Source organism: Cydia amplana, chromosome 7 (assembly GCF_948474715.1).
Source record: "Cydia amplana chromosome 7, ilCydAmpl1.1, whole genome shotgun sequence".
Lineage (NCBI taxonomy): Eukaryota > Metazoa > Arthropoda > Insecta > Lepidoptera > Tortricidae > Cydia > Cydia amplana.
The window spans coordinates 6,118,343-6,132,486 of NC_086075.1; positions in this window are offsets into that span (position 1 = coordinate 6,118,343).

Here is a 14,144-nt window from a genome sequence, read left to right on the forward strand (position 1 = left end):
GTGCGAATAATCGCCGTCATACTACGCTCTATCGTGAGCTCTGGGGTAGCCAAGATGGCAACAGTTTGCGCCGTAGCGAACGAAAAGCTAATGTCTCTCTGTCGCACTTATATGGAAGAGTGATAGAGACATTTCCGTTTCGTTCGCTACGGCGCAAACGATTAACATATTGGCTAGGTTACCTACTTTACTAGGGCAACACTTCGTACAGAAGGAATAGTGTCTTAATTTGGGATACTTCCCGATTAATTTGTAAGGCATCAAATTAATATACAAAAAAATAATCTACCAATTAAATGTGGAGATTATTGCTAAAGATTACGTTAATTTTGAACGTTGGTATCTAAAGATCGGTTTTCCTAGGATAGCGGTGCCGTCATATAGCGGCCGTCTCTATACTAAATAATACGGCTAAATATGGATGTCGTAGTATTTGTATGGAGACGGCCGCTATATGACGGCACCGCTTTCGGAGGAAACCAAAGCTTAAGTGGTGTCTATTACCTATTATTTTATTTTGCTTTTTTTACTACAAGATTGACGTCAAAATGAAATTAATTGATTTTAAATTATCTATATACCTATATTACTGCCAAATTTGAAGTTTTACCTTTATTAAGTAACTTATAGAAGATAATATAATTGTTTCGCACAACCACAACGATCCATCAGATTGAGTAACTGTGCGACTGACGACAGAATGTGAGCGGACGAGCGTTACGGTATCACCAACACCAATGAAACACCATTAGCGCCGGGAAAGTCTCGCTGTCACTTTCTTATGTGTACAAATAAAAAGTGACGAGAATAAGCTGTCACGGAAACGGTGGCTGGTCCATCGTTTAGAACAAACAGCTGCTTGTAAGTTCATATAGACACTTTGAAGTGCAAATGCTGTTGTAACACTGATTTAAACTTTCACGATTTTTACACATTATTAAATTGTACACCGGGACTTAATAGCGTAACTAAGTTTTAAGATTTACCTCCGACGTTTCGAGGACGGCGTTGTCACTCTGTCACTAACGATATTCCCTAGTGCGCAAAACGTTCAAGTTGATAAACAAGACCAAGTGCGGGTAGTTCGAAAAACTCGCGCGGTTAGAAGATGCTGATGTCAACATAAGCCAGTCTTCTCCGAGACCACGGGGACAACGCCGTCCTCGAAACGTCGGAGGTAAATCTTAAAACTTAGATACGCGATTAAGTCCCGGTGTACAATTTAATAAAATGCTGTTGTTCTCTCAATTACAATAGTACAGTTTTAAAGTACCTTAAGAAATCAAATGGCACTCTGAATTAACTTTTCTAATAAAGATTTCCGAATAAAGAACGTAACACTCGTCGAAGCGTGGGTGAAATAGCGTACGTTTTAATATTAATTCTTACTCTAGTGTGCTAATAAATTGTATTAATTTTATCATAAAATGTAATATATTAGATGTACCGACATTCCATGCACGCAGGACATTGTTTTTTACACATGTAAATTATGTTCTTTTATAATAGGGATGATGACACGTGTTGAATTTTATAACAAAATCTAGTAAAATAGATAGCAAACGAGCAATTTATCACAATAATGTGGATATTAAAATAAAATATTGAAAAATTACAAAAATACAGGACCTGAAAGTTTCAAAATGTAACTTTTTTTTAACTTCCAAAAATGATAAAAGTAAGGGTACCATTCGATTCCTTACATTTCATCCAAAAAATATTGTATAGCAACTATGTACATAAACGCAATATTTCACCGACAAAAACGCAATTTTCTTGTTTTGTCCATACTACAAGATGGGCTCCCAGAGACCTTGACGTCACGTTCCCTTATCGTTTTGTTTAGGGCGTTTCGCGAGTGAAGTGCGACTGTCGGCCTTTGACTACAATTTCTGACTTTTGTGTAACTTTAATGCAATGGGTCCCATATAGGCATTTGATCCTAAAAACAAACCCGATCGATTGATACCATAAATAAAAATTAGTCATGTAGCCTATTATTTACAAACTTGTGCCGAGTTTTAGCTAAGTTCTACCCTCTTTAAGCTTAGATTTTTTATTGACTGACGAGTGTAATTTTAATAACGGTATAGAATACCAAGTACTATTATTAAAAATCTATTTTATTTCAAATAATTCTCTTGAACAATGTTCTGCGTGTGTGGACGTGTTACAAAAGAGCACGCGGTTCGCATTGTTGTAGTGCCTTCGCTGAGGCTTTCGGTATGCACGTAAAGAAATGAAAAAAGTATTTCAAGAAATTTAAAATGTAGCCCAAAAACTGCTTGGGTAGTGAATATCTAACCTTACATAGCTTATACCTTAAATTAACTCATCAAGATCTAGGTTTAACACACTACTGCGTAAACCTGTATACATAAAACAACGATTTACTTTTTTCTTTTCATTATGTACCTACTCGTAATAGACAAACATCGATTAGCCTCCGCCGTACTGACTAGCTTTCATACCAACTGCTTTTTTGAATAAAAAGTTTGCTTATTTAAAATGTAACTTTATGTATATTTGAATAGTGAATCTACTGGGGGAACTAAGTGTCCATAACATTGTGATAAACATCATGTTTTTCCATTTTTAAATACTGCTTCGTCTTTTAGTTTAAGGTAGGAACAACTTAAGATCAGTCGGAAGGAATATTGGCGAATTATATTCTTTTAATTTCGCCTATTTTAATTTGCTACGAGTTTTTACTGCAATGTCGATATTAAGCTCATTTTTAAAGATGTTTTAGAATTTATGTCTATTTATAAGTAATACAAGTACATTTTAACCAAATGACGATCTAAGATATCTTTATAAAATCAAGTCTCAAAGTCCGCTTAGATTTAAAATATGATATAATATTTATATCATCAGTTCACGGCAACTCGATAGCATATTAAATCGATTCCTAGTACGTCGTTTTGGTGCTGATGTGTAAACAAATAACGACTTTAGGTACAATGATTAAGACTTATAATGAATGTCCCTTTTGCTAACTTTCCCTGATTTTAAAGGCTCTCTAATCTGACTTAAAATCTTGAAGTGTTCGTAAAAGGCGTTTTCTATTAAAATGTACCTTAGTTTTATCATCTGATTGCTTGTTCCTACCTAAAGTTATGTAAGAGAGATTATTTGTATATGAATTTAGATATTTAAATATTCTTTTATTAAAACGTCATGAAATTATAATTAATATAAATTGTATTTTTATTTTAATTTTAGAAATATTTGTTGATCGAGTTCAGGAGCATTTTGGTCCAACGAAAACCTTGACTAGTAGAGTCGCAGTTCTGTAGTTTTTTAGACGTGTAAAAAGTCCAATAAAGCACATAAATATCGCAGCTCGTTGTTTTCGTTATACCCACTCACACGCTACCTCTGTTCCAAATAGGTCTATGAATAGAAACTTTCTGGACATTTCTCAAATACAAAATACAAATTCTTTATTCCTGAAATAGAATAATAACAGTGTTACATTTATGCTGACTCCCACGCTAGGCAAAGCCCGTCCTGTGTAGTCCGTTTTCAATTGGGAAACAGTATGACATTTTGGGGTACAGCAATGCCATTTGGTACGAATGTTATACACGTCCACCTAAGACCAAAACGCCCGGTAGACAAGTTGAACTCCGTGTCTGGGAGGGGGGAGGGGGGTCAAAGTACAGAGCTCCCGGCGGTCAGAAAATGCGCTCTCAGACCGTCCCCCCCCCACTCCTCCCCCCAGACACGGAGTTCAACTTGTCTACCGGGCGTTTTGGGCTTAGGTGGATGTGTATAACATTCGTACCAAATGGCAGTGCTGTACTCAAAAATGTATACCTCTCCATACAAGCATTCCCAATAGAAAACGGACTAGTGGAAGAAATACAGCAATAATTGTGATATTGCGAATTGGGTTATTTAAATCAAGGTCATACAGGTGACGTGAACAGTAGTATTGGAAATAAAACTTTATTTCTGTAAAAAAAGCTTTGGATTCCTCCGAAAACGGTGCCGTCATATGACGGCCGCTATATAGCGGTGAATGACGTCACTAGAACGTTGTCTATGTAAACAAGATGGCGCGGTTTCCTAGACGGCGTTGATTGTCAACGTAACGTAAAAAAGCGGTGCCGTCATTTGGATGACGGCCGTCATGACAGTGTCGATAGTTTCGTGAACGTTTTATTAGATAGCGGTGACGCCATTTTGAATAAATGACACGAGATTTGAATAAATGATTCCGTACTACGATTATTTTCCTCTTCTGATGATATTTCATCCTCCAAGTAAATTATAGATGGTCAAGCAAATCTTGGCAGTAGAAAATGGCGCGAAATTCAAATTTTCTATGGGACGATATCTCTTCGCGCCTACATTTTTCAAATTTGCCGCTTTGCCTTGGTGGCTGACGGCGTGGTACTTTCCACATGTCGTCACCGTAAAGACGGCCGTCTTTTTGCCGCCGCTATATGACGGCCGCTATAAGACGGCACCGCTTTCGGAGGAATCCAAAAGCTTAGATGCCAGTAATAACCTTTTCGACGCCGTGTGTCAAACACAAAAGCTGTCTCTCAGACGCCACGTCACCGAAGTGTCAAAACTGAAATTGAACTTTATGCATATGCACCTAGGTCTATGTTGCTCTGTGGTCTATGACCGATTAATACGTCTTTGGCGTGGGCCCTGCGGTGCGTATATATCGGTCATTGGCGTCCAAAAGGATAATGATCAAAAACATTAGAGTTATTCCCATGTACCGCCCCACGCGACCCTCATATACGAGATGGGGATAGCTGGGAATGATTCATATGAATGCAACTGTGCCCGCCGGGGACAAATGGGAATAAGTATACCAGAAATTTTTGCACTGTATTTAACGTCAACATTAGCAGACACGTTGGGATGAGATAGATATTAACTGACAGAGAAACACCTGATTATTGTAGGCGTGATTCAAGATTACTTATAGTTCGTTTTTTTTAGCATCAGAAATAAGGTAAACAATCTTGGTGTGTCTTATAATTGAAAGACACATTTTAAAAATAAGTCACGGCAAATATGTAACAATTATGAATCTAATACGATCATTTATATTCTTCTGCTTTCATAAGTAATAGTTTTTGATTTTTAAAAAGCGTTTTTCAATTAATAGACATGTCAAGATCGCTTACCTTCTTGCAAGTTCTTTCTAATGCTAAAAAAAACGAACTATAGCAGGATGGTCATTTGGCGGGTCTTCAAAAGAAGTAAAACTAAAATTCGCTTGTTCGTCAACTACCCGTACCGCCATCTAGCGTGGAATAGAAATTCTAATTATAAACCTTTAATAGGGAGTATTACTGCAATGTTTTGCCTCCAGAGTGCAGCACTAGTGACTTAAGTATACCATAGAGTAACTTATACATACTGTACCTTAAACTGATTTTTGACAAGTTTTCACAGACAATCAAATATGACATTGATACATCAAGGCGGTTTGCTTACAAAGGGTCTACCGGGGAACGCGAAATCGAAACTCGGCTATCTACCTTTATATCGCTCGAATATGCAAGAGTGATGAGCATGGTTAGATAACAAAATGTCGACTCTCTCGTTTGCGGTAGACCCTTCCTTAGATTGTTTACTTGTTGTTGATGTGGCGCCCCCTACGCAGACTTTCGCTAATATTACGTATCATTTTATAGCTACGGGCGCCATCTAGTGTTGAGTAGCAAAACTAAAAATCAGTATGAAATTCACTATTCATCTTAAAAAGAATTTTTTTTTTCAAGATTTATTCAACAGATTTTTTTTAACACCTGGGCCCTAATGATGCTACAAAATACTATTTTAAACCGATTAAGTATGTTAAACAACAGATTACTGACACGAATATACCCAGCGATGAGAGAAGTTTTGACCAGTTTTGTCGATTTAAAATTTGTAACTTACAGCTATTCAAGAGTTCCGGGAGGTTTCTTCGTATCAATAAAACATTTTTTCACTCAAAGCTTTTATTTCTAATGGATATGACGAGATACACTTTTAAAGTTCAAATTGATATTTCTCTTACATCTATGTTATTGTCATTGTGGAAGACAGGGTTGTATAGTCAGCAGCAATAGTTGCTATGCGGGCGAGGTGTTCAAAATGATCCTGACGCGACTTTATAGTTAAGAGAATAAGAGCGCGTCAAGGTAATTTTGAACACCTCGCCCGCTTAGCAACTTCTGGTGCTGACTGTATTAGCATTTAGAAGCCGAAAATATCCGTTATGCATAATTGTATAACGAACGCTATGTGTTCATATATTTCTCTACAGTTTATAGTAAATGAATGATACATATTGAGTAGGTAGGTATTTCAAATGAAACATGATTATAATTATTATTAATATACATTCTAAACTGACCTTTGGTGGGCGTTATAAGATTTACGAAGCAAACCCAATTTGTTGAAATGAGACAGTCCCTGGCTAATATCAGCTACGTAGCGAAAGAAATGCAACTGTCACACTAATATGGTAGAGCAATAGACACAAAGAGATTCGATGACGAAGCGCAGGCGATTGTCACCTTGGCTAGCAGTTAGGGTAAGTACCCCAACAATAGATTCTTTGTTAAAATATTGGAGGTAGACACGCCTGGGTCACTCTTCCTAGTCGAGTATGGAAAGCGCAGTGGAACTTTAGATACAGGGTGTATTGCTAAAAACGCGTGCAGTTGCCTCAGGGTCTTTACTCACCCGATCTAAGGGGCTTGAAAAATAAAAATATAAAACAAAATATGCGTAAAACTGTAATTTGAAATAAATGCTATTTTGTAAAAAAAATATAATAACAAAACATTCGATCTAATAATACATTAAAATATAAAAATAAAACTTGACTATTACGTTTAAATATAAGCACACACCCATTAGTATGATTACAATATCACTTCAACATGACTGTCTGATTGCTCATTTAGATTCTATATTGAGTTATTATTACTTAATATAGATAAGCCATACCACACCCACACAATGAAATTGTCGCAATCGGGGCGTGTACCACGCGACCAAAACGTCGTAAGCGCCGTGAAATTCATGGCGCTTACGCGTTTAGATCGCGAGATTCACGCTCCGCTTTCATGGTTTGTTGTCGGCAGACAACAACTCATGGCGCACAATACTGGTTCCCTGTGCCTGTTCTATACGTAGTAATAATAGTTCAATGATTTACTATAATTATATAAGTTTCGGTTTACACGAATTTTAAAAATATACCAAATTGATAACTATTGTTTCTAATTCGTCTTCTTTATACCGATCATAAAGTTTGAGCGAGATACAGAAATGCATAATATATTTTTAAAATTTGAATATACGTTAGGTATAAGTAATATTTCAACCTTGACTGTACTTTAAGCTGTATGCAATGCATTTCTCACGCGTATACCTATTATTAGGTATTGCCTACTGCTACGGCTATTATTAATATGTGACTTTCTCTCACAGAATGGTCCTTATGCTTCAAGTGCAGTAAAGTCCTTTCAATAAGAAATTCCGAGAGAAATTCTGATAAAAAGTCCTTATTGCACATGAAGAATAAGGACCCTTCTCTGACGGGAAGTCATATATTTGCTTATATGGTACATTTAGATGTGTTTTTAAGAACCTCTATTTTTATTCAAGTTGGGCTAAAAATATGTCAATATCTACGAGGGGTATTCAAAATATTCTCGGTATGAGAATGAAAACAAACAAGTACGAAAAGTTTGATATTTTTATTTTTCAATATACTCCCCCCCTATGTTCATACACTTAAAAGATCGATCAATTATTTTTTTTAATCCCTCGTAAAAATATTTTTTATCTTTCGTGTAAAAATGCTCCTCCACTGCCGCCTTCAATGCTTCATCGTCAGAAAATTTATTTCCACGCAGATCCTTTTTAAGATTGGGGAGCAAAAAGAAGTCGCTGGGGGCTAAGTCCGGACTATACGGTGGGTGAGTAACAGTTTTAAACCCACGTTCAACAATAGCTGCCTTGGCAATATGAGCAGTATGGACGGGGGCGTTGTCATGCAGAAGCAGAATACCTTTGGTTAACTTTCCTCGCCTCTTTTCTTTAATTACATCCTTTAATCGACGTAGAATGTTAGCGTAGTACTGTCCTGTGATATTTACACCTTTTTCTTTATAATCGATTAGTAATACTCCTTCACAATCCCAAAATATCGTGGCCATGACCTTGCCAGCTGAAGGGATGACCTTCAACTTCTTGGGATGAGCTGAACCCTTAATGTGCCACTGCATGGACTCTTGTTTACTCTCTGGGTCATAATGATGAACCCAGGTTTCATCTCCAGTAACTATTCTTTGCAGCACCTCATCAGGATTTTCACCGCACAGGTCAATAAAATCGGAACAACAAGCTACACGCATGTCTTTTTGAAGCCGAGTCAGCATTCGCGGAACCCATCTTGCACTTACTTTTGACATATTAAGATGGTCATGTATAATATCATGTACGGTACCAATAGAGAGATTGGTTACTTGTGCTATAGATTTTACCTTCACTCGACCATCTTCCAATATAAGTTTTTCCACTTTATCAATATTTTCTTGTGAAGTAGCTACTACAGGCCGGCCAGGTCTAGGGTCATCTTCAATACTCTCCCTTCCGCGTTTAAACTCGCTTGACCACTTTTGAATGGTAGATAAAGAAGGAGCAGACTCACGGTAAACACAATCCATTTCCTCTTTTATGGTTTTTTGATTTTTACCCTGTTTTGTCAAGAATTTTATCACGCATCGATGTTCTAATTTAGTTAACATTGTCAATTCGCACAGGATGTTCATGTTTGTTCAGCAATTGCAGAAAAACAAAAGACTATCTCGGTTCGAATTATACTTTTTTTTAATGTCAATGAATAAACCTTAGCGGCCAGTAACGAAAGAAATTTTAGAAGAGGTCGTAAGATATCAATACCGAGAATATTTTGAACGCCCCTCGTAATTTGTGACTGCTAAATAATTTAACAAACAAACAAAAAAGCCCTTTGGCCGGTTGGTGCAAAATGAAACGGACCAGCAATAGAGTGTGACATACCGCGTAATAATAATTGGGCGTTTTCTAAAATAAATATCGAAAACCTGATTCTTTCAAATCTGGACATTCTTGGGCTCATTCTACTCACAATCGACAGCATTCTCCATCCTTCCATTAAAAAAAGATGTCCCAAAATGTCCATTCCATTACGTCACGTTTTATTATGAGAAATTTTTTCACTTGTATAAATGGACGTGACGTAGTGGAAAATGGAATGTACAATTTTCATACAAATTTTTGGGACAAGTTTTTTTATCATCAGGATTGAATATGCTAGTGATTATGAGTTGAAAGAACCCAAAAACACCAGGATCTGTGAGAATCGGGTTTTCAATATTTATTTTAGAAAACGCCCGATTGCTTGTCAAGAAAAATGGAAAACGTTGCCTTTATCAAAGTATTATTAACCTTTTAACCGCCAGCAATTTTTGATCGAGCGTGCTCGTGTCGCCACCGACAGTAATTGTACCACGCAGAGTAAGGTTGGCATAGTTACGGGAGTTACTGTGCTGTAAAAACCAAATCAGATCTTTTGTCTTATTTATCAGACTGTGGCGAAATGAGCTGGATATCTAATGTCTTATATATCAGACTCTGGCGGTTAAAGGGTTAATTGTGGAAAAGTTTCAGAAAATTCTAGCCTCAATCAAGACGTATGACTATGTCGAGACTTTAAAGGGCAATATGTCCTGTAAAACGGATACATGTGCGAATATGTCGATTTAAAGCACTCCCTTAGGTCGTATTTTAATTTTCGCACTAGTATCGTAACGTACTATTAAATTTCAGCTACATCCAAGCTTCTACCTCTAAGCTAGAGTTACATAATGGTATAAACGTGGAATGTGCAGTCTATAAAATCTATAAATAGTGCATTAATACGCTAAGTACTCGGACTACCTCGGTTTACCGAAAATCTTTTGATTTAGTGTTTCATATGATTTAAAACATTTGTGACGTTTCACGGGTAAATATACCTTATTGCAGTTGGCGCTTCCGATTTTATTAGCGACGCTCCAATAGGGTATGTGACTGTATTTAAAATAAATTATTTTACACCATGCATTAAATACAGCACCAGAAGATTAATAGAGAAATGTAAACAGCAATTATTTTTAGACACTATTTCTATTTTATAACCCTTATCAAACTATAAAGAGTAGGTAATATATGATTGTGACGTCACATGCTAGCGTTTCATATAAATTCCATAGTAGCAAAATCGTTTTTACAGTTCGAAAAAAGAAACTGATTTGACTAGTAGTCACACTATTGCGGTGCTACGCGACGTAAGCGCCAACCGCCACAAGGTACCTTTATCTCTGGAACCTCACATTTGTTCTTCAAATGAATAAAAGCTATTCCGTATCGTATACAACTTAGGTATTAAGTTTATATATGAATTAAATGTTTGAAACATTAGGTCTAATGAAGTACCTACACCGAAAAAGTGCTACTGAACTATTTAGTTGTCTATGGCAGCCTATCTCTTATTTTTATTTATTCACTTTCGTCAAGTGAGAATCAGTCCCCTGAAAAACGACTGAGTTTCTAAAAATAACTCTATCCTCCAGTATGGCTACCACCAGTTTGGCACTGATATAAACGCCATCGAGGACGTAATTTACTTTCTATGCATCTCGCTCGTACTCGCATATTAGCGCGAGCGAGATGTATAGAACGTAAATTACGTTCTCGATCGCGTATATGACAGTTTTGACACTGTCAGTGACTCATGGTACGGGCTCAGGCCTAATTTTGAGAAGAGTTGTTTATAAAATGGAGTAGTCTTATTATTACTTAAAAGACGGGCTCTTTCGTCACTGGTGGTCGTTTTTATCCAAGCGATGTCGTCATAATGACAACACCGCTCGCTTTCTATCTAGCGGTGATAAAAAGTTACAATTGCTTGAATTGTGACGTGGATAACAGCTTTTATCATATGACTGCAGGGCTATAATCGCGAAAATCGTAGTTCGCAAATTGCGGGCATCTTCTCTGTCACTCTAATTACGCCTTCATTGGAGTAAAAGAGAAAGATCCCCGCAATTTGCGAATTTCGTGGTAACCCCACTGGTGTGGTATAATTTCGCGTTTGTAGGAGACAACGGTACACAAATTCGTGAATAGCTCTCTAACAAATAAACTATGATTCTCGGTTAGAAGTAGTGAATTTTTATGAAGCTCAAAAATCATATATTATTTATATTTACACCTAAGATTGCAGAGATCTCGCATAAAAAAACATCCTTTTTATGTTAAACATAAGTTAAACGGATGATTATTTTTGTTAAGAATTAATATGTACTTTAAACGTAACTGGCCGCGTAGCCAACGTGCCAATCGCTAACGCTTCGTAGCGAACGAAACGCAACTGTCACTGTCAAACTAATATAGAAGAGTGATAGAGAGACACAAAGCGATTAGATGGCAAAGCGATAGCGATTGACACCTTGGCTGGGCCGCCTGGTATCTTAATGATACAGTAAAGCTTTGGTTTCCCCCGAAAGCGGTGCCGTCATATAGCGGCCGTCTCCATACAAATACTACGACATCCATATTTAGCCGTATTATTTAGTATGGAGACGGCCGCTATATGACGGCACCGCTATCCTAGGAATCCAGAGCATAAGCAAAATAACCTTGGAGGATATAACCAAACGGAGACGCCTTGTCTGTAATTTTCTGTACAAAACAGTCTGCCGATTTTTGCGGGGGAGGGGCACGTCAAATGTATACGTAACGTAAAAATAGCCATGTCAGATAAACGTCAATCTATACATTGTGTATTATTCTTTATTCAGGTAAACACTAAGTATAAGTTTACAGCTATAGCCAATACACTTATACTGTTAATACATATGTAGTCAGTATCATAAAATTAGTACACTTGTATGATCATTGGCCGCCTATTTTCGACAGAGGGGAACGCCTGTTAATGGCTACTCCGTTTGGTTATATCCTCTAAGGAAATAACAATTCATAGACATTTGAAAAATATTTTAAAAATAAATTGCACGCTACCAATACTCTAGTAAACGATACAAAACAACTTATGGCGTTATTCATAAACGGCTGCTAAAGCTTTGGATTCCTCCGAAAACGGTGCCGTCATATAGCGGCCGCAAAAGACGGCCGTCTTTACGGTGGCGACATGTGGACCATGGCGTCATAACACACCGTCAGCCACCAAGGTCAAAGCGGCAAATTTGAAAAATGTAGGCGCGATGGGATAACGTCCCATAGACAATTTGAATTTCGCGCCTTTTCCTACTGACAAGATTTGTTTGATCATCTATAATTTACTTGGAGGATGAAATATCATCAGAAGAGGAAAATAATCGTAGTACGGAATCATTTATTCAAATCTCGTGTCATTTATTCATAATGGCGTCACCGCTATCTAATAAAACGTTCACGAAACTATCGACACCGTGATGACGGCCGTCATCTTACGTTACGTTGACAATCAACGTAACGTAACGCCGTCTAGGAAACCGCGCCATCTTGTTTACATAGACAACGTTCTAGTGACGTCAGTCAACGCTACGAGGGGTGTTCAAAATATTCTCGGTATGAGAATGAAAACAAACAAGTACGAAAAGTTTGATATTTTTATTTTTCAATATACTCCCCCCCTATGTTCATACACTTAAAAGATCGATCAATTATTTTTTTTAATCCCTCGTAAAAAATATTTTTTATCTTTCGTGTAAAAATGCTCCTCCACTGCCGCCTTCAATGCTTCATCGTCAGAAAATTTATTTCCACGCAGATCCTTTTTAAGATTGGGGAGCAAAAAGAAGTCGCTGGGGGCTAAGTCCGGACTATACGGTGGGTGAGTAACAGTTTTAAACCCACATTCAACAATAGCTGCCTTGGCAATATGAGCAGTATGGACGGGGGCGTTGTCATGCAGAAGCAGAATACCTTTGGTTAACTTTCCTCGCCTCTTTTCTTTAATTACATCCTTTAATTGACGTAGAATGTTAGCGTAGTACTGTCCTGTGATATTTACACCTTTTTCTTTATAATCGATTAGTAATACTCCTTCACAATCCCAAAATATCGTGGCCATGACCTTGCCAGCTGAAGGGATGACCTTGAACTTCTTGGGATGAGCTGAACCCTTAATGTGCCACTGCATGGACTCTTGTTTACTCTCTGGGTCATAATGATGAACCCAGGTTTCATCTCCAGTAACTATTCTTTGCAGCACCTCATCAGGATTTTCACCGCACAGGTCAATAAAATCGGAACAACAAGCTACACGCATGTCTTTTTGAAGCCGAGTCAGCATTCGCGGAACCCATCTTGCACTTACTTTTGACGTATTAAGATGGTCATGTATAATATCATGTACGGTACCAATAGAGAGATCGGTTACTTGTGCTATAGATTTTACCTTCACTCGACCATCTTCCAATATAAGTTTTTCCACTTTATCAATATTTTCTTGTGAAGTAGCTACTACAGGCCGGTCAGGTCTAGGGTCATCTTCAATACTCTCCCTTCCGCGTTTAAACTCGCTTGACCACTTTTGAATGGTAGATAAAGAAGGAGCAGACTCACGGTAAACACAATCCATTTCCTCTTTTATGGTTTTTTGATTTTTACCCTGTTTTGTCAAGAATTTTATCACGCATCGATGTTCTAATTTAGTTAACATTGTCAATTCGCACATGATGTTCATGTTTGTTCAGCAATTGCAGAAAAACAAAAGACTATCTCGGTTCGAATTATACTTTTTTTTAATGTCAATGAATAAACCTTAGCGGCCAGTAACGAAAGAAATTTTAGAAGAGGTCGTAAGATATCAATACCGAGAATATTTTGAACGCCCCTCGTATATAGCGGCCGTCATATGACGGCACCGTTTTCGGAGGAATCCAAAGCTTAACTTTATCAGTTGATGATCGTCGTTTGTCCCTATCTGTCGTTATGCCATAGAGAGGGACAAATGACGATCATAAACTGATTAAGTTAGCAGACGTTTATGAATAAAGGGGTTAGTGATTATAGTTATGTACAGCCAGCTGCAAAAGTGCTTGCACACTATGAATTCCATTCATATCCATGCAATTTTT